Consider the following 21,851-nt stretch of genomic DNA (forward strand, 5'->3'; position numbering starts at 1 on the left):
CACAATCAAAAGGCGACTTGGGTAGCTTAAGAAGGGGTGGAATGTGGCGACTGATCTGTTACTCAGGTGACATCCGATGACGAGTCCAAGTTATAAGTCACTAAGGTCTCTTGTGAGACCCATACTGCTGCTACTGCTTCTCTACCCAAAACATAATATTCTACACATTTTTTCATACAGACGCATGAGTCCTTCGTTACATTTACTCCTTAATTCCTCAATACAGGTAGATGTGTAACGTCAGCATACCGCGCTTGTAGCTGCAGTGCAAGTAACTGTAGGGGCTTGGCCACAGTGGTTGCTTCCACCATGTCGACAGTGTGTAGACAACTTTCTATAGATCCTGCCATCAGTTGTTTTCTAGATGTATTCGAATCTCTTCCACTCTCTCTCTCTCTCTCTCTCATATATATATATATATATATATATATATATATATATATATATATATATATATATATATATATACTAGTGGAAATTGAAATAAGAACACCGTGAATTCATTGTCCCAGGAAGGGGAAACTTTATTGACACATTCCTGGGGTCAGATACATCACATGATCACACTGACAGAACCACAGGCACATAGACACAGGCAACAGAGCATGCACAATGTCGGCACTAGTACAGTGTATATCCACCTTTCGCAGCAATGCAGGCTGCTATTCTCCCATGGAGACGATCGTAGAGATGCTGGATGTAGTCCTGTGGAATGGCGCTTGCCATGCCATTTCCACCTGGCGCCTCAGTTGGACCAGCGTTCGTGCTGGACGTGCAGACCGCGTGAGACGACGCTTCATCCAGTCCCAAACATGCTCAATGGGGGACAGATCCGGAGATCTTGCTGGCCAGGGTAGTTGACTTACACCTTCTAGAGCACGTTGGGTGGCACGGGATACGTGCGGACGTGCATTGTCCTGTTGGAACAGCAAGTTCCCTTGCCGGTCTAGGAATGGTAGAACGATGGGTTCGATGACGGTTTGGATGTACCGTGCACTATTCAGTGTCCCCTCGACGATCACCAGTGGTGCACGGCCAGTGTAGGAGATCGCTCCCCACACCATGATGCCGTGTGTTGGTCCTGTGTGCCTCGGTCGTATGCAGTCCTGATTGTGGCGCTCACCTGCACGGCGCCAAACACGCATACGACCATCATTGGTACCAAGGCAGAAGCGACTCTCATCGCTGAAGACGACATGTCTCCATTCGTCCCTCCATTCACGCCTGTCGCGACACCACTGGAGGCGGGCTGCACGATGTTGGGGCGTGAGCGGAAGACGGCCTAACGGTGTGCGGGACCGTAGCCCAGCTTCATGGAGACGGTTGCGAATGGTCCTCGCCGATACCCCAGGAGCAACAGTGTCCCTAATTTGCTGGGAAGTGGCGGTGCGGTCCCCTACGGCACTGCGTAGGATCCTACGGTCTTGGCGTGCATCCGTGCGTCGCTGCGGTCCGGTCCCAGGTCGACGGGCACGTGCACCTACCGCCGACCACTGGCGACAACATCGATGTACTGTGGAGACCTCACGCCCCACGTGTTGAGCAATTCGGCGGTACGTCCACCCGGCCTCCCGCATGCCCACTGTACGCCCTCGCTCAAAGTCCGTCAACTGCACATACGGTTCACGTCCACGCTGTCGCGGCATGCTACCAGTGTTAAAGACTGCGATGGAGCTCCGTATGCCACGGCAAACTGGCTGACACTGACGGCGGCGGTGCACAAATGCTGCGCAGCTAGCGCCATTCGACGGCCAACACCGCGGTTCCTGGTGTGTCCGCTGTGCCGTGCGTGTGATCATTGCTTGTACAGCCCTCTCGCAGTGTCCGGAGCAGGTATGGTGGGTCTGACACACCGGTGTCAATGTGTTCTATTTTCCATTTCCAGGAGTGTATATATATATCCTAAAAGACTTCTAACTGTAGAAAGTATAATGCTATACAAAATCATATTTTCAGTAATATAATGAATAAAATTTTGCTTTGTTTTCCCTTACCTAGGGCAAGCTATGCGTAAATGACTGTAAGACAACCGCCATTCTTTCTTTCTTTCTGATTAATATCCCAACATCTAGAAGATACTCTGTGTGCCTTATCTATGAAGACACTAATTGCTAATCTTACCGGAATCTGCAGTGTTTGAATTGTATTGGGAGTTCGGTGGACATGAGCGGAATCCTCGGACTGCGGGTTTCTGGTCTACGTTTACCTCTTCTTGGCATTATTTTTGCTTCAGTTATATTGTGTGAAAACTGTTCAACTCCGTTTCTTGTTTTGAACTGTTAAATTGATATCGTCACCTACTTCAAGTCTTACCAATAAAACATCTCTTTGAGAGAACCTACTTCAGCAAATTTGAACAATGTTCTAGAAACTTCCTCTATTCGTCTCCAACCCATTACCACCAATAACGGGTTTTTGTTTTACGTGCTACCGTTTTGTACTACGCGCTATTAGCTGTTGCATTTCTGGAGTTGTGAGTGTTTGAAGTGGTCGCTGTCACGTTGAGATGGGCACCAGAGTATCTTCCGTCTCTTTCACGTCAGTGTATATTTTAAGGGTAAAAGGTCGAGAACTACCTATGTTTTCGAGTTTTATGGATATTTCTGAATGTTTTAGAGCCCTCTGAAATACTTTCAAACGTTCTAGATTTTAAAATATTCGAGCAAGTCGCTAAATGTTTTATTTTCTTGAAGTCGTTTGGTGCTATATGATTAAGTGATTGGCAGAATATTTCCATTTAGGGTATTATCGAATAATTCATTGGATTTACGAGTACTGGAGAGTAGTTTTGAGCATCCGACGGAAATGTTATAGCGTGGCATAATAACATTTTTACGATTTCTTGAATGTTCATTTTTACTATATCCTGGACTGTTCTTGGAATGTGCACAGAAAGCAAATAAAAATAAAAACCAGCTGGTGACATAAGAAAATAACTATTGCTAGTATATACAAAAACTAAGCGTGCTACCCAACCTATGTCTACTACAGTTATAATAATGTCAGTTCTTGTCTGTTACAGTCCACAATGTAGTCCATCGCTGCCCAGTCTACAGGCATGCCTTGTCGGGTCCTTGAGCGTTGTGGAGGACGTTGTGGTTTCATCTGCCTCTTCTGTTGTTTGTCGGCTCCATTATTGCAGAGAACGATTTCTCTGTTCCGAGGGAGCAGCGCTGTTGCTGGTAAAGAGCGCAGCCACATGTCAGCCCACGTCATGCCGGTTCTGGTTTCTTGTGTGGCGAGACACGGGCAACGGCTGTGATCCTGATCTGATGTTGTCACGATAGCCGTGAATGCGGTGCTCCTCTGGCGCAACTGTTGACCTGAGCTTCCTTCGCTGCTTTGCTTCTCGAACTCCTGTCTTAATGCAGTAGACGTGGGCTGATTGATAAGGTAACGTGCTGCCCAAACCTCTCTTGAAATAGCGTCGGCAATGTTGTCCATGATCTACCATTCTGTCCCGAAATAGCAGTATTTCCTTCACATAGAATCTTCCGAGTCATCGGCTGCTGCTGATCGGTGTCAGCAGCGTTGGTATAGAGCGAACATCCCCAGAGAGTATGTTCCGGCGTCCCATCTTCACACTCGGAGTTTGATGCCAGTAGCCGGCTTAGGGCCCGTGACCATCGGGAAAGAGTGTCAGGTCTCTTGAAAGAATCAGGTGCCCCATTCCCATCTCCTTCTGATATTGGACAGAAAACCGTAGGTACGTCTACCTGTTTGGGCATCATCCCATCGTTTCTGCCATAAGTGGAGGATCTGACTGTGAATTTTTGCTTGCTTATCGTCCGTATGCCTACTAGAGCCATTACATCATTATATTGTTATTTTATTAACGAATACGTTGCCGCTTTTTTCCCTTATCTGGAGATCGATAGAACATATTCCAAGTACCAGTTAGTGATGCAAACAGTCTCTTTCTTTTACTGGCGAGACAGTAAATTTCACGGGGTAATTATTGTAACGCTGATGGTGTACGTGCTCTGGGTGTCAGTTTTCTGACAGGTGAAGCAAATGAGGAAGAGTAGAAGTAGAAGGAGGGCAAAACCCAGAGGTTGAAGAAAAAAAGTAGAAAACGAGATCCGAGAGGAAGAAACAGAATAAGAAGTACAACAAAGGAAACAAGAAGTAGAAGAAGAAGAAGACGAAGAAGAAGGGAAAAATGACTAAAGTGCACTAAAATAGGAAGTGGGTGGCGAAAGGAAATCAAGTTCGATGTTGACTCTGTAGAGGAACATCTCAGTAAGGCTTACTTCTTATTGATACGGAGAGACCTGTTACAGCTACTGCAAGGAGTAACTCTAGGTATGCTAAGTGGACCAGCGCAACGGAAATGTAAACTTGGTTACACTGTCTTTTTTATTGTTGCGACTCTCAGTTGCTCCTCAATGAAACAATAACGTAGGTATAGCACTATTGTGCTGCAAATGACTGAGGGATTTCTCTTACTTTAGATTCAGTGAAAAGCAAAAGAGAGTTTTAAAAGTGTACGTTGCAATTCACTGAAAAGTCGTAGTGATCTCAGTAGACGAATAACCAGACTAATCAGTGTAGAAGTTGAATGAAAAACGGCACGAAGTCACCAGGGAGCACAAAATCAAGGGCTGATCTGAGCGCCAGTTCCCCCAGTTACGTACCTTAGTTTATGCCAAATTAAGTTAATTTCATAGCGTGGGCGGAAAAAGCAACTGAAGGGTAAAGTAATGGTCAGGGGTAATTGCGTACACGTAGGCTGCTGGCAATTATTAGATTTGGAAAATTAATATAAAATTTTTCCAAGTAGACGCAACTAAGTCCTTTATTTACACCGGAACTTCGAGAGTTCACCTTTTCTCTTAAAATATGAGAGAGATATATACATTTAATACAGACGGTGCAATACCGACTTTGGCCAGATCAAGTACATTATACTCGTCCTGATAAGTTGCTTCTTGCAAAGCAACCAAAATCTTCACAATTAATTTCGTTGATGTTGATCTGTGCTATTGAAAGCGGCACCAATTTGTATCTCAGTCAACGGCTTATCTAGATGTCTGACGTTCCTCAGGATGAGCACTTAACCTAAACCCCTTAATACAAACGTTTACGAGAGTTTGTTGTTGTGGAAGTTCTCTCTGAGCCGTGGTAATCATGCTATTAACTTACCTAATAGTCAAATATAATAACTGGCTCTTTGGCTCCAAACACTTTATGCCCAAAGAAACTGGCAATTGATTAACATTTATTTAAATATATAATATATCTGAATCACACAGTTAAAATGCATTATTAGAATAAGGGGCATTGTAATTCGTTTTATTTCTCATTAATGACAGATTTTTAAGACGTGGACCTTTAAGACATAGATTTAATTATAATTATCTGTTTCAACCTTACAGGATACTGTGAACACTACTTTTACAAGATTTAATATCTTTCTGATGAACGGTTATTACGTAACAGAACCGTTCGCCATTCTATTTGTAATCGAAGGGTAACATATCTCTGGTACTGGATCTGTACAGCTTGGAGACAAACCTGTAACAATCGCGGACAAAGTATCCCTGAGTGAAGAAGCCATTTCGTTATCAAGCGATTGTTGGTTATGTGCTGGCAAGGGAAACACGAAGCCCACAAGGCAAGTCTCGAACAGAAACAATATCACAGCATCTTATGGAAAGAATATTCATCAGTGAGACTAACACATGAAATCTTCTATATTCTCAAGTAACTTCAGCAAAGCAACCCGCTCCCTTCCCCAGAGTCTCCGTTAATTGATTCACTAACTTATATTTTTAGTCCTTAAATGGTAATTGTCGCTAGGAGTAACAGGAAATTTCTTCTCTCACTCAACACTCTCTCGCGAAACACTCCGCTTCACATAGTGAAATAGAACTCCGCTGACAAACTTTCAGGTAGTGATAGTGTGCACCACAACCAGAAAAAAAGTCTAGTAAACCTGGGCTCTAAAATAGTTCCCTAACAGCTATGAGCACTTGTTGATTTTCGATGCAGTGAAACGCAACTCTTCTACTACAAGCTCGTTGCTTTCCATATTCTGGCGTAGGTAGTATGGACCCAAACAAGAAAAAATGTCCACTTAACATGGGCTCAAAAACGCACACACAGGGAATTATGAGCATTCATTCTGTACAGGATATGTGTTGGACAGTAGCGAGTAGCGAACGTAAAAAAGTGCTCGTAGCTCTTAAGGTAAGCATTTTCGGCCCATGTTCACTAGACCAATTTTTCTTCCTCTGGTCCACACTCACAAGGCATTTCTTTTTTCCCAAGCTCAACAAATTTCATGAACGTAGGCACTGACATCATAAAGCTTATAGCCCTGAGAAGTCACAGGTTTTCAACTGTTGTTCTCTCTCTCTCTCAGGCATCCATTAATAGCGTGCTTGTCTTTTAAATGGTGATGATGTACACAAACTAATATGTTTTTATTCTCCCATGGTAGAAATGCGTTGCAGCAGCTAAAATTCCCCGTGGAATCCTTGACATATATTACACGTTCTGGGAAAGATAAGCTCATTGCATACAGTAATCTACTAAAAACTCCGAGTGTCTCCCCTCAACATAACTCACAAATAAGTGTCGTCTAAACAAGCCAGTGTTAACCCGTTTTGAACGACTCTTGTGTTCGGGCTATTCTTGCTCAATAATTGAAACAATGAAAACGAGTTATGCATTAGACAACAGTACGATGAGCTCTACAACGCAATACAACCTGTGAGTCATGCAGAAGCGCGCCCTTTCGACGATATATTCAAATGTCACGGCTTCCAAATGCAGCACGAACATATAAGGGCCATGGTCATTCAACGAATACATTATCACCCCTGAACTCCAGCAGTAACTCCAGTCCATTCTCACAGCGAAGATACGTAACAGGCAGTAATACGGGGATGCATGTAATACGTATCTCACCCATTACAACTGCATGCATGTCCTGTAACTACGAAATTATTGTTTTGTAGCTCCATGTGGTCGTACACTACATGATCAAAAGTATCCGGACACCTTGCTGAAAATGACTTACAAGTTCCCTCCATCGGTAATGCTGGAATTCAATATGGTGTTAGCCCAACCTTAGCCTTGAAGACAGCTTCCACTATTGCAGGATTACGTTCAATCAGATGCTGGAAGGTTTCTTGGGGCAAGGCAGTACATTCTTCAAGGAATGCTGGACTGAGGATAAGTACCGATATCGGTCGGTGAGGCCTGGCACGAAGTCGACGTTCCAAAACATCCCAATGGTGTTCTATAGGATTCAGGTCAGGATTCTGTGACGGCCATTCCATTACAGGGACGTTCTTGTCGTGTAACCTCTCCGCCACAGGCCGTGCATTACGAACTGGTGTACTCGATCGTGTTGAAAGGTGCAATCGCCATCCCCGAATTGCTCTTCAACAGTGGGAAGCCAGAAGGTGGTTAAAACATAAATGTAGGCCCGTGGTGTGACAGTGCCATGCAAAACAACAAGGGTTGCAAGCTCCCTCCACGAAAAATACGACCACACCATAACACCACCGCCTTCGAGTTTCACTGTTGGCACTACACACGCTGGCAGATGACGATCACCGGGAATTCGCCATACGCACACCCTGCCAACGGATCGCCAAATTGTGCACCGTGATTCGTCACGCCACACTACGTTTTTCCATTGTTCAATCGTCTAGTGTTTTCGCTTCTTACACCAAGCGAGGAGTCGTTTGGCATCTACCGGCGTGATGTGTGGCTTATGTGCAGCCGCACGAACATGAAATCCAAGTTTTCTCCCCTCCCACCTAATGCTCATACTACTTGCAGTGGACCCTCACGCAGTTTGGAATTCCTGTGTGATGGTCTGGATAGATGTCTGCGTATTACACATTACGACCCTCTTCAACTGCCGGCGGACTCTGTCAGTCAACAGACGAGGTCAGTTGTACTGTTTCTCCTGGGTGGACTTGGGTTTTAAAAAAATGTAAACTAAATATTACGATAAATTTTATAAATAATCGACAAGTACGCCAAAGAAGAAGAGATAGAACTACAATGGACATGTTATTCTATGGACTCTTGTGCTTCAATGAATGAACTATCTTTCCTTTGTCTTTCGCTTATCTTATCTGCTTGGGTTCGGACCTAAGAGGACGTTCTTGTGTAAAGCTCATCTTGATGTACCAGCTGATAATGTAAGTTGTACTTAAAACCCGAAAAGTATATTGGTTATTTTGTCAAAAGTATTTGTGTATGTGGTCAATTAATTGATCGTCTGATACCTAGACTGTCTTAAGAAGATATGGGCCTTAACAAAGAATTTTCATTGTTAGGCGCCATCTTGGAAAAATCTTTAACATTTTTCTTTTAGCTCAACTACGAGACGTGCCGTCGGTTAGGACAATTAACTTTATTTCAGATCCCGTGAGACCGGAGACAGCTAATAATAATTTAACAATTTTATTTACAGATTTTCTTTATATCACGAGATAACATCCCAGGCAGAAAAGGTCTGGTCACAGGATTCCAGCACCATTATAGGATTTCATTTGTAGATGCCCCTCTTGTCATCTTATATTGGGGAATCGAGACGAAACCACGATAAGTTACGTATTACAGTAGTGTTCATCGAACAGACTTGGCAAATATTCTCTGGTGCAATAAGCACACTACTTCTCACGAACCTGGAATAATATCCATATTGATGGGAAATAAGAAAAGGACAATTAATTATCGACGATTACCCTGAGAACTGAGCTGCTTACTGAGTACTTATACACGTTGAGTTAAATTAAACAACATATTACACTGTTAATAATATTCCTACATTAGTTATTTCTCTTGTATGCTGAGCCATTGCATTAATAAGTGTTTCTTTTTTATATAAGTCACGACTCATATTTATTTTATTACATTACACTCACAGTCACAAATAAATAAAATTTTTGTTTATTACATTACACTTGGGGCCGGTAGTAAGTGTTCTGCAGTTTCTATGATTGAATATCTAAATAATTCTTATCAGTATATTTTTTTGTGTTTAAACAGCTCGGTGCATATCCACCAATAACTGAATTCACTGAACACATACTAGTGGGGCAGAAATCGAAACTGGAATCCTGCGACCTGTCTCCATTGTTGTAACTGATTTCCTGTATGTATACCAGAAATAGTGAATTATAATTAATGCATAAAAAGTTTCCGTTTCATGTACCATAGGCACAGGATCTACGGCAAGCTGATAGAAAACTGAATGAGTGATCGCGGACCGACGCTGTTTCTTACATCTGACATAGACCGAAAGGTAAGTAACAGAATGGACGCGACCAGGTTTCTAATTAAAACTAGTCAGTAGCACCTGGGCGCATGCAATTAAAACAATATGTACACAAAGCATTCTTCTAGTTTTTCAATTGTGACTATTAGTGTAGGGAGTGTTGAGTAGTTATAGTCTGAATTTAGTGTGTGAACTGATTAGTACCAGCTAGCAGCATGGTTAGGCCAAATACTAGACGTAACCGTGTGGGGGTTGAGAATTATGAAAGTGACGACCAATTAGAGGATATTCCTGTATCATTGGCAGGAGGGTCGGGAGCTAATGAAAATGAACAAACTACGATCCCACATGATAGTGTAGTGTCGCAGATTGACAAGAAAGAAACAACGGTGAGGGGATACATAATAACCACAAACAGAGAAATAACGGTTATGGGAATCAAAGCCGAAGTAATTAGTGGGGACATGAATGTGGCGGCAATAGTTACGAGAGAGCGAATGGGCAAAAAGGAGGTAATTGGAATAGAGGAAGTGGCATGTCGAGTGGTAACTGCTCGCCCATGAAGGATAGAAATGAAACGATGAATCGAAAAAGGAGAAACGATGAGAATTACGGAAGTAATTTTCAACCTAAAAATATGAAACAAGGTGGCCAGTGGCGTCAGCATGTGACTGCTAACTGGTCGGCGCAGTCAAATTGACCGGAGCAGCGAATGCCGATTAATAGTGTCGAGGCTATTCCCATGCCGGAGAATACTGAGACTCCAACATGGGTTAATAAACCAAGTACCTCACAAAATAGTGCGAACAGACAGCACAATGTGCAAATAGTAGAAGTTACCGAGGAGAACCAGTCAACAAATTGCAGGGGGTCGATGTAAGCCTTCGGCACTCCACCACCAGGAATAGAAGCGAAGGCAGACTCTAAAATAACAATAATCGGTTGCTATGCAGCGCTATAATGACGGCTCGGATTTGCGGGAGGAATTAATCACCGAACCGCGTAAATGTTCTGACCAGCAAACAGAGATTGTGCAGGCCGCAGTACACGTGTGAAAGTAAACGGTGTACTTGCTAAGGTTTTGATTGACACAGGAGCGGCTCTGTCAGTCATGTCTGTGGATTTCTTTAACGTAATTAACGACAGTAAAAAACTGCCTACGTAGCCGGTTCAAAATTGTAAAACTACGGGGCCGCTAAAGGGAAAGGCACAAAGTGTCAAGGCCCAGGTGCAGGCAGGAATAGGAAATGATGCGATATTATGCACGTTCCTCATTGTTAAAAATTTAATTGCAACTTGCATCCTGGGATGGCATATCCTGAGGGAAAGGAGTGCTATAATCGACATCCCTCAGGGCTTGTGCTTCCTGTGAGCGCCTACCAAGGATTTGCAATTTCCATTGATTAAAACAATGGCAAGGCACAATAGGTATTGTCGGTGGTTCGAAAAGATAGAAGCAGAACATTTTATACTCAATAATGAGAATAATGTACCAATAAAGGCGTATCCTGAAACAAATGATCAATATGACGAAGAAGTTGTTGAGATACGACAGGAGGTTCAGTCCAAGGTTAAGGAGTCAGGATATATAACCGATGAGCAGCAGCATGAGCTCTCTAAATTATTGGATGATTACGCTGGCACATTTTCGGAAAATCCCGGAATAATTCAAGGCTACGTGTATGATATGCAGGTATATCCGCATCAGACGTTTTGTCATGCTTCTTATTCCGTGCCGTGGAGTAAACGTGAAGCTGTATGGAAGGAAATAAATTAAATGTTGGATTGGGGAATCATTGAACCGTCCCTTTCTCACTATGGTAGTGCCTTACTAGCTGTAGGAAAAGCGGATGGTAACGAGGAAAAAATAAAAGAGGCGCTGCGGGCTTTGAGTCAGCAGACCGCTCTCAGGAAACGACCATATGACCGACAATTAAAAAAGGTGCAACAATACCGCGAAGGAGGCCTCGTATTGCTAAAGGCGCACCCAGAAGCATCAGTAATATAGAAAGTAAACCGAAAATGGCAGATAATTTACACAGGACCGTACAAAATATTAAGAATTCCAAATGAAGAATGCTACATTCTGGGGTATCCCGACTCGGGAAAGATACGCAGGTTATACCCGCACCATGACTTAAAATTGTACATACAAACAAAGATAGAAACTTGAGAAAGAGAACATTTGTTCTTGACTTGTAATGTACATAGTAAAATACTTTAGTAAGTAAGAAATTTTATATTCATGTGTCAACATCATTGATATTTTTGTAGTTTTAAGATAAGATATGGTGGTAATAAGACCTTCAGTCCGAAGGATGAACTTGATTTCGAAGCAAAAAGAAGTAGCAACGAGTAACTTGCAAATAAGGTAGAATTAAAAGACAGTTGTCAGTTTTGTGTGTCTATACTAAGATAAGTGCATTTTTGTGAGTACCCAATTTTAGTAAATAAAATGTGATTTAATATTATGTGATCAAGAACTTGCCCGAGTACATGGGAAATAATAATGTGAAATAGTGACTAATAATTGACTTCTCGGTGTGTGAATATAAACAAGCATATTATGATTACTTAAGAACACTATTGAGACCACATGATAGTTTGTTTCTTCCAGTAGTGGCCTTCAGCTATGTCATTGCATGCGTCCGAGTGGTACTATTGAGAACTAAAGAGAGCATCTCATGTAGAGAAAGTAACTTCATGACACCAAGTTTAAGCTTGAGGTCTATCAGGAAATGAAGCGTGCAAAAACATGGATTGTATACATGAAGTTGAGACCTGGTCTTAGGGCAAACGGTTCCTCACTTAAAATTTAGAATAGTTAATGGTCTGGATCTGTGATGCATGGCTCATAATACACATGTAACTGCCTGAGGATCGGTAGTCCAGATGGGCCAAGGTCTACTTTCGGCACGAAACTTTGAGGACAGTTGATGACAAAATCTTATAAATAACATCAAATCCTAATGTGGACAAAATGTTAATGTCATGACTTGTCAAACTGAAAATGTAATGTCAATCTTAACAGGATAAATATTGTTTCAATAGACAGTATATGTGAAACAATGTCAGTTGTAAAAGAATCAGCGTGTGCTATGTAAGAAAATAAAAAAAAATACTAGCAAACGCATGAAGACTGTGTCAATGTGCATTTTGTTTATCAGTTGACAATTTAAGGAGAAAAAGACTCTACAATTGGGGTTTGACGACTGACATAGTAAATTATTTTGTTCTGATATAAAAAATGTAGTTTTTAAATAATTAATATGTGAAGACTATAGCTGTGCAGCAAAGAGGGCTTCACAAAATAATTAAAAAAAATATTTTATTACATTACACAGCCTGTGCCCTTTTGTGCTGTACTTGTCCCTTCAAGTTTCCACTTCACAAACACATGGGAAACAGTTAACCTAGAGATGTGTAGGGGTGTGGAAACCTCGCGTACAGACGTACGACAGAAGTGACACTCAATCACCTGGCCACATTCGAAGTCCGTTAGTTCCGCGAAGCACCCCATTCTGCTCTCTCACGATGTCTAACGACTACTGATGTCACTGATATGGAGTACCTAGCAGTAGTTGGCAGCACACTGCACGTAATATGGAAAAGGTATGTTTTTGGTCGTGTCCGGATACTTTTGGTCACATAATGCATACTGCGTTTATTTGATGATTTCGGCAGTAAAATATAGTTCTTACTGTAAAACTATACATAATTTCGCTTTAGGTCGCATAAGGGCCTTCGAGAATTCGCATGTAGAGAGTGAGTTACGTATTGTTAATAAGGCACGCTATGATAAGCAGAGAGGCCACTAAGTCTGTTGCACAGACATTGCTCTTAATTCTTGCATCAATATTTTTCTGCAAACAATGCTGCAAAGCTTCATTACATCCAAAGAAAGACATCACGATGCTGCCAAATCTGCTGTAATATACGTATTAATCGACAACCAGTTTCCCTCAAATGACCGCCTTCAACTCGTTGATACCGTTACATGGGCTTAAAGGAAGATTCCTTGAATTGAAGAACATAATTCTTAAATAACATAAATGTTGTCAGTATTTTTTAGTGGAACGATCCGCGTTTTAAAACGCATTCGAAAGCTCTTGAAGGAAGACTACTGTGATATAACGGTTGTTAATGGTGCCTTTGAAACTCTGCACACAAGTATCCGAGAAAGATGGTCGAACTGAAAAGCAAGGCAGCCGGAACCGGTTGTTGTGGTCTAAACTCTGCGTCGTGGGGACATCATGCCAGGCTTCGTTGCCTTATGCAGCAGGAACCTAGGCCTACACTGCTAAGATGACTGGTATTTTCTGTTGGTCCTACTTCATGCGATACGGACAGTCAGTAATGAACATACAATTTATCTTCCATATGGACCGCATACACTCGTAATTTTTTTAAACTGTGACCAGTTTCCTTTTCCTTCAAATCTGAATATCCCGGCTACTGGAGTGACCAATGTAAGGCGCAAACAGAGCTAGCAAGTCTTCTGGCCGCCTTTGTGGTTTACATCGGCTACACCGACCAAGAGACGGTTGGTTCGCCAGAAACCCAGATATGTAGATGATTGTCTCGAGCAACAGATTCAACGATACGAAGAGAGTGGCTCCCATAAATGAGTCTCACGTGATGATTCTTACAAGAAGAATTAATGTTTCAGTGTTAGAAATGAGTTGCATCTAATACTGAATAAAAAGTATTGGCCCAAATTAGCCCATTTCATGACGACAACTGTTTGTAACCAAACATATTACAAAGAAAGCAATAATTAAAGATTAACGTGAGAAATATACTAAAAGGGAGAGAAACTGCCAATTATGAACAGCGGAATGCACTTAATTCAGAGGTGGACTAGCTCATTCACCAAAACACATAACTACGTATGAATACCACATGCAAATGACAAAGTGTGCTCGCTCAAGGATGAGTTCTCGAATCACTGGTAAGGTGTTAATTCACGGAGCCTAGTCATTTTAGTAGCTATTGACCAAAAACGCTACCTGTTATCCAGCCCAGTTGCCCTGCGCCGGAAAAGAATTTCACCGCTTTTGATGAATCGTCGTTCCGAGAGCTACATACAGCGGAGTCTCTGGCCAGCTGCCAGTCATCAGCCACCATATGATCGGCTGACGCTCATCAACACAAGTGCTGCTTCTGCGCGCCTTCGAAATCATAACGACCATTTATCCTCCTTTCCAAGCCCTGAGCGTTAACTACCGTATTTTCATCTCTCTGCGTAAAAGAATTCTTCAGTAATAAAAAGGCACCGCAAAACATTGGCCAATGAGGTATTTGTTCAAAACAATGATCTAATTCACCTTAGCAAACTTTTATAAGTTATCCAGTGGCCTTACTTGTGGCGTACACAATTGCGGAGAAACTAAATTCCAAACTCACACTTTTCATATACTAGTATCTATTTACATCACCATATAGAATTTTTTCCCACGTCCGCAGTTTCTGGAAAACTGCAAGTTCAGCTCCCTCTTACAGACATTATTTTACAATATACGGTGCCCTTCCTCCTAAATGGTCCAAATGGCTCTGAGCACTATGGGACTTAATAGCTGAGGTCATCAGTGCCTTAGAACTTAAAACTACTTAAACCTAACTAACCTATGGACATCACACACATCCATGCAGGAGGCAGGATTCGAACCTGCGACCGTAGCGGTCGTGTGGTTCCAGACTGAAACGCCTAGAACTGCTCGGCCACAACAGCCGGCGCCCTTCTTCCTAACCCTGCGCTAAACTTGTGAGAGACAGATGCGTTCACCCGATCTGGAGTTTAAGATTAGATTAGATTTACTTTCATTCCAACTGATCCGTAATGAGGAGGTCCTCCAGGATGTAGAACATGTCAGAAAAGCCACAATATCTGTCAAATATTTACAACTCAAACAAATAAGCTAATGTACCATTCCACAGGTCCCAAGTGGCATGGTCGTCATTTTTTAATGAACGCTGTATGAAAGAATCATTTTACAAATACTAATCCACTGAATTTAAAATAAAAGAAGTTTTTTATTTATTTATAAGGTAATAAATGTGTAATTCAACTACCTTTTTTTTATGTGTTGTGCGTCGGCAAGGGTACTACCTCCGGAGGAGGTTGGTCCCTCAAGTGTGCGGGGTAGGTTTGCTTACTGGGGACACCATTTATTTGAGAAAAATGGGACACCTCGTTTTCGTTGGAGAGCCTTTGGGCACAGTTTGTTGGTCCTTGAGGCCCACAGTCTTGGTATTTTTATACATTTTATTGAAGCTTCGTTGTTCTGATGTGACCTTTTCATTCAACTACTAAATACTTATTTACTATGAACACATTACTGCATAAGGCTGTTGAACTTCCACCCCAATAAGGGGAAGAGAAAAAAATATTTACCAACAAACAGTTGCCGAGTTTCCACGGGAATGCAGGGATGAATATGGCCAGAGTCTGGCACCCTCCTTTTTCATAGGAAACGAATTAATAATGAAAAACAACATACCAGCGTGGTGCTGATTGAGGAAAGAGACCGACTTGTAAAAATATTTTATTCTGGACTCGCTGAACCCACGACACAATTAATTCATTATACTGGCCCTTTTCAGACAGAATCCAGGACCATACAACATACGGCCATAGAATGTGCTATCTTGATCACTTGTTTCACACTATCACTGAGCCACACAAGAAAGAGTCATGCAACTGCCTACCTGATGATCAGTTCTCGGGTCACTGGCCCTGCTCCCGGAGACCTAGTTCTTGCATGCTACCTATTGTACCTAGGGACTTCCGGAGTCTGCCTGCCAGCGACCTCCTATGATTCCTGTCCATCAGGTCTCACACTGCTCAGCAAGTACAAGGCATGCAGTCGACTAGAGACAAAGGAAAATTAAGAGATGTCTTTGTTAGGGGTATGGAATCACCAATATCATCCATAATGCATACATTCAATAACTGGTATAAACATGATACGGATTTTGATTAAATTCATCAAGAGGAATAATTCGTGAGATGTCCGTTATCCGACTTACGTATATCATCATATATAACACCGTAAAATAATTGTACAAGCGGCTCCACACTCAGTAAGGTCATAGTATAACATCATTAAGAATTTTTTTTATTTAGAGAACCCCTGTACCATGGATGGCAATACAGTGATGAAAACATTCTCCTCCACTGCAAAATTTGTATATCTTAATTCCCATTCTCTCAACTCTAGAGCCATCATTGCTCATTTATACTTAAGACTGGTACATTTACTCAGTGTGTAAGCTTACAATCGGTATCAGACCTTGCCTACCATGCGCATGGAGTACTTTAACTGGACATTTTAATTAGATATGTTCATTTAGCCCTACAATATCTGCCATAAGCAAGTCATCACCCATCAAATAAACGGTAAAGAAAATTGTCGGACTACAAAATTAAACAACTACCTCTGTCGACGTAGTTTATAACACATACACAGCCGAATTCACAAGAAACAAATAAACTGAACGATCACTGGAATGAATAAACTATTTCCTTGGCAAATTTGTATAAGAACTCGGGAACGTGATTCAAATGAACGCATATCTGGACAAAATATTTACATTTGTGGGAGGCTTACTGTGATTGCCATTAGTTAATGCAAAAGATAATAAATGCTACTGAAGGATATGTGCGTACATTGTTCATCTATTGTCAGAATGAAAACATGTTGAAACTCTACTTAAAAATAAGTCATCAGAATGAGGACTGAAATTACTGAACGTTATTAAAAAATAAATTGGCAGCTGACGTGACTGCAAAATCAGCCATTAGCTCAACACCAGGCACCACTCACCGTCTGCATCTAAGTTGAACTTGGCTGCAGGAGACCCTCTCCTCTCACCTGAGCCTGAATGTGAAGAAGTGTTTCGTACATGATGCCCTCTTTTTCTTTATTTGATATCTATCTGCCTTTAAATTTAAAGTATCTACTTTGGATATTATATTTTTATTTATTTTCAGCTTTCGAGGTGCATTACTTGTATCTGTCATGGACCATGTTTCTTCAAATAATATTTGTAATTCTACTTCTGATGTTTAACGCTGTAGCTATTTGATTTTTTCTTAACCATTTGCAAGCGTGATTGTAAGAATTGGCATATCATTTGCAGTAGTACAAAGTCTACAGTGAACTTGTTCAGATTTGATGGCCTCCCTCAATTCCCTAGCCACTTTCCCTGATACACAACTAAAAACCAGTGGCAGCAACCCATCTCCTGGTCTTACTTCTGACTCTGTTTCAATGTTGCATCAAAGGGCTTCCATAAATTTCACTGTTGCTTGTACATTTTGTAATTTGCAACTTGTAGTAATCGTAGGTATATCACATTATCAATTAACTGTTAGACATACGCAGCTTGTCGACAGCAGTTTACTCTACAGGTCTAGCTTCGCGTGTTGCCAATTGTCAGCAGTATTCTTTTAACAAAGGACATATATTCCTTCAAGGTTTCTCTAGTAGACTACACACTAGTGTTTTATTCATATTGAATATGTGCTTATTTCATATCATTGTGATGTGACTTTCCATATATGCAATATTTTTTATTATGTATGAATAACGATAATTTATAATAATGTGAGAGGCTCTTTTTGAAAAAGGTCATATTCATTATGTATAAAAGGTTTATACGGGTTTTTCTCCAGCACGTAAGTTGTTATACACAAATACGCTTCTCTGTGGAACAATTCATACAACTATAACAGGGTTTCTCAAGGATATTATCGGGAAAAAACTTAAAAAGAGGTAAATTTGCTGAGTATACAACGATAATGGAGTCAGTATTTTTAACTGGATGGATAAAAGGTAAGTTTTGTTACTTCTACGGTTTCTCGACGTAATGATATTTTAGAGGACACCAGGAAAATGAACACAAAAGGAAAGGTTATATTGAAACCAAAGGCTGCGTTGGAGTGCAACAAGACAAAAAAGGCTTTGATCTCATTGGGCAGATGTTGTTCTAATGTTCACCATTAAGAGAGTAGTTGAAATAGTGGAGAAAAAATGCAACGGAAATTCTCCTAGGGACAGTTATAGTAAATGCTTGGATTCTGCACTGTAATAAGGTCACTTCGAGGAGAGCAGTATCACTTAGATTTCCCATAGTTTCCATTGTCCTTGCATTTATATAGGTATGCAGGCCATGCCACTCTTCCATCCAGGAAGAAAGAAATATTGAGGGATCGGCAACAAAATTTCGGGGGCACTGTACTTTGTGCTAGAAAAGGATTTTCTCTCAGGAAGGCAAAAACGCAGCAGTAAACAAAACCAAGAAAATTACAACCTTTTACAGTGACTGCTCAGGTCAACCTAAAATAATCGTCTGTTATTTCAAAGAAAAATACATACGAGACTGATTTTTCAAGGGTGCCGTTTTTGAACAATGCGAAGGTTATGTTAATAAATCTATCTTCTACTGTTCGTATTATTTGTATATGTGTTTTTCAAATAATTACTAAGGTAAATTATCCTTAAACATCACGAGACATCAAAACCAAAAATGGCTGTTCTGCCTTTAATCCATCTACTTAAAAAGTTTTACTCAGTCATCGTAATCTCCTCATATTTCCCCTTTTTTAAGCTTTTTCCCCACAGTGCCCTTGGTAAGTCCTGCTATATTTCTATGAATTGTTCCAAAGAGAAGCATAGCTGTACCCAACAACTTATGTGTTAGAGAAATACCCATGTAGAAATTTTAGTCATAAAGAATGCGACCTTTTCCAAAAGGAGGCTGACGCATTTTCATAGTGAAAGTCTAAGCGTGACCTGCACCTAGTAGTTCGTTGTCTTTCCTTCGATAGATACAAAAGACAAAAGAGTAGCTTTCCTCTGTACAAATTCTTTACAGCTTTCCACGACTTGTGTGAGATTCATAGGTGATATTTCTTCCTCTCCAAGGAATCATAGATTCATCAGTTACCTCACCTCTTCCAAGGGTAAGAGCATTTTGAAAGTCACTCTGCAGATGCTCAACTAACACACGTACTTTGTAAGTCCTCTCGTTTATATTTCTATGGAAATCATTATTAAATAAATACCAGCAAGGCAATAGTGCTAATAATGGATCACGAGGCATAGTGGCTTTTATAACTTAATTTTCGCACAGTGGAATTTCTGGTGACTCATGTAATCTCTTATTAGCATTAGACTATGTCTATAAACTTGCCCTTTCCTTCCTCAGAAGTCTCAACCCAACTACCAAGTCGAGATCCTTTCTTGCCTGACATTTAGGACTCTTTCTGTGTTGCATATCTTTATGTTCTCAAATACATATTGTTAAATATTTCCAGTGTTGCCAGCATTTTATACATCAGAAGGAATGTAAAAATTGGTGGAAATATTAACCTCTGAATCCTGATTACAAATTTCTCTTGCTTTTTTGTGTAATAGGTTACCAAATTGGGGTATAATTTTCATTAACTCTATTACCAATATGAGTTAAATATGGCATCAGAACCAGAGTCATTATCTGTCTCGTTAAAATCTGAAGAGGATTTTCATTCTTGGGTATTGAAAGCTGTATCATATTCAGATACAGGACGGACATCACATTTACTGGAGTCACTTTTATTTAGGCAGTAATTCTGAGAGTGGTATAATCCTCTTCATCTAATGCTGTTCTCCGTCTATGTTTCTTTGATACCGGCAGTGGGGAAGCAGATGGATCCAATTCTAGTTAAATATACAATGTAATATGATAACAACTGGTGCCTAACCATAATTACTACAGGAGGTAAACAAATAGGTCATAACTATAAATAACATTTTTCTTCATACCTTAAAGCAGCTATTCGTGACCGCTAGCACTGACAAATGGTAGTGTGTGTATTTTAAAGCAGCTATTCTTGCCTTGAAACACTAAAAAATGACAGTATGTCTGTTTTTATATCGAAAAGTATGTGCTCTGTTTTTTGTAGCGTTTGGTGCTAAAAGAGCAAAGCAAAACAATTGGGTCACAGGATGATCTTAACAACCGAAACCCAGCACGAAAATATGTTACCAGGTCACTAGTTGGCCACACAGAAGCAATAACAAATTTGAATTATTTCTCAAATAGCTAGCCTTTTACAGCAGAGAACTTGTAATAATCGTTTCTGCCATTTCAGGGAGTCTCGAAATCCATGCCAATGACGTGGCGCAGCGGTTAGCACACTGGACGCACATTCGGGAGGACGACGGTTCAGTCCCGTGTCCGGCCGTCTTCATTTAGGTTTTCCGTGATTTCTCTAAATCGTTCCAGGCAAATGCCTGGATGATTCATTTGCAAGAGCTCGGCCGACTTCCTTCCACGCCTTCTCTAATTCGATGAGACTAATGACCTCACTGTTTGGTCTCTTCCCCCAAACAACCCCATCCCCCCTCGAAATTCATGCTGATAGAGTGCAAAGAATTGTGTTGGGACATATGGTGGGCCAAGCTGCAGGGAACACATTAAAATACTTATGCTTAGCATTCTGAAGAAAAATATCAGCTATTGTACCAGAAAGACAATTTCCTTATTGCTAATTGCTTATTGTATCTATAGTTCTTGAACATATAACAGTTATGGGATAGTGTTCATTCTAATAATGTAATTAATTCTTCCATTTTAATCGCGCACATTTTAGCATGTGTATGCAAATGACGTTTGATAATTTCAATAGTTTCATTAACTAGGACATTAGTGTACATGTTAGTCATATACAAGAAAATAAATTTTGCATTCCTCATTACGTGAACATCTTTAACTTTTTGATCAGATCACATGAGTCCGCTGCGTGGAGGTTCCGTGCGGTTTGAGGCGCCATGTCACAGACTGCGCGGCCCTCCTGCCGAAGGTTCGAGTCCTTCCTCGGGCATGGGTGTGTGTGTTGTTCTTAGTATAAGTTCTTAGTATAGATTATTTAGTAGTGTGTAAGTCTAGGTACCGCTGACCACAGCAATTTGGTCTCGTAAGAATTCACACACATTCGAACATTTGAACACATGAGTTCTTTACTGTGTATAGATTACCATATACGTAGTTTTCAGAAAGAATGAAATTTAATTTTTCCCTAAATCAGTATGGAGGATTGCCACAAGTTAATTATTCGTCTGACAGGGATATGTGCTTTTTGAATAATTTGTTTGGATTGTAATTTGGGTGCAGATGGGTTCATCATGTTATGGTACAAGTTTGCTATTTTTTGAGTAATGAAATCATTTTTATTCATGACACTTTTAATTAGGGATTGGAACTTAATGGTTATGGCTTTTTCTATATTAGTAATGTAGTTTTTGCTGAATATTTCCAAGGTTTCGTTAATGTAGTCTGTTTGGGGCATGATCACAACCGTGTTCCCCTACCTTCTATGTTTGTTTTTATTTGCACAAATGTTCAACATTAACTAAAAACGAATAACTACAATCTGTATGAAACACAGTAGCTCTTGATATCAGAAAACATTTAAAGAATCGTATTTTCTAACCTGTATACGGAGACTAATGAAATATCCATTGACTAAAGGAAATATAAAGAAGAATAGCTAAAACTAATCATAATCAGCAACACTTATGTCTGAGAGCAACACACAAATTAAAATGAAATAATATGG

This window comes from Schistocerca americana, chromosome 3 (genome assembly GCF_021461395.2).
Source record: "Schistocerca americana isolate TAMUIC-IGC-003095 chromosome 3, iqSchAmer2.1, whole genome shotgun sequence".
Taxonomy (NCBI): Eukaryota; Metazoa; Arthropoda; class Insecta; order Orthoptera; family Acrididae; genus Schistocerca; species Schistocerca americana.